The following is a 1,174-nucleotide window of genomic DNA, read 5'->3' as shown; positions in this document are numbered from 1 at the left end:
TCATGGCATCTGGTCCCATCACTTCATGGCAAATAGATGGGGAAACAATGGAAACAGTGACAGACTTTATTTTCTTGGGCTCCAAAATCACTGCAGTTGGTGACTGCAGACATGAAATTTATTATTTTTTTATTTTTTATTTTTTTTCTATCAAAAATATAAACCAGATATTTTTATTTAAGAATATTTCACCCAGTTTCATGGACCTTCCCCTTTCCATCTTTGTTGACTGCTTGCTTTGCCCACGCGTTTGTTACCTACAGTTGAAAGGCAAATGTATTATCTCAGGGAGCTTCTGAGGCTGAAGCACTGGGGAGTGGATGGGGGGCGGGTGGTATTCAGACCCGGGGTCTCTTCTGAATCAAGCTGTGGGGCAGGGGCTGCAGTCACCTGGTGGCTTGAGTAGGTGAGGATCTGGCTCTTGGCAAGAGGCTGTGGTTTCATGTCAGGTGGGCTCCTCAATGACAGGACAGCTGACTTTCCCCGGAAGTAAGTGGAGGGAGGGAGAGAGGCAGCGAGACTGTATTGGGTACTTATATTCTATATTGTAGAATAAATTACCCTCAAACTGCAAGCGGCAGTCATTTTCTCACACTGCCTGTGGACCAGCAATCTGGGCAAGGCTTAGCTGGGGCTTCAGGCTCTGGGTCTCTAAAAAGGCTGCCATCGAGGTGTCATCTGGAGCTCATTTAAGATTGTTTTTTAGCAGTTTGTGATGAACCTTGTTGTGAGATAACACAAAAATACAGAACACTTCACAGATTTGTGTGCCATCTTCATACGGGGGCCATGCTAATCTCTGTTGCCATTCCAGTTTTAGGAGATGTGCTGCTGAAGTGAGCAGAGTCTGAGATTCTTAAGTCTCGCCTGGGTGATGCTCTTTCCACACACCCCTGTGGGTGTCAGTAGGACTCAGTTCCTCAGGCTGTTGGACTCAGGGCCTCAATTCTTCACTGGCTCTTGGCCGGAGGTCTCCCTCAGCTCCTTGTTACGAGGGCTTTTTTGGTGGGCAGTGTCCTTCATTAGAGCAAGCGAGCAAGAAGGCAAGAGAGTGTGCAGGCCAGATGGAAGCCATGGTCCTTGGTTTCTCATCCCTTTTGCCATATCCTGTTCCTTAGATTTGAGTCACTTGGTCCAGCCTACACTCCAGGAAAGGAGTTGTACACCAGGGCAT

General features: G+C 47.4%; 1 non-coding gene across 1 annotated transcript; it reads right to left on the bottom strand.

Annotated features, from left to right (window-relative positions):
• Positions 1–739: 739 nt before the first annotated feature.
• On the bottom strand, positions 740–844 carry LOC133245429 (U6 spliceosomal RNA). Its single transcript, XR_009735690.1, has one exon. It is a non-coding gene; the product is annotated as a U6 spliceosomal RNA (small nuclear RNA).
• Positions 845–1,174: the final 330 nt, after the last annotated feature.

The sequence above is a fragment of the Bos javanicus genome, chromosome 3 (assembly GCF_032452875.1).
Source record: "Bos javanicus breed banteng chromosome 3, ARS-OSU_banteng_1.0, whole genome shotgun sequence".
Lineage (NCBI taxonomy): Eukaryota > Metazoa > Chordata > Mammalia > Artiodactyla > Bovidae > Bos > Bos javanicus.
Note: the sequence above shows the minus strand (reverse complement) of the source record. Positions and strands in the feature narration are given on the sequence as shown.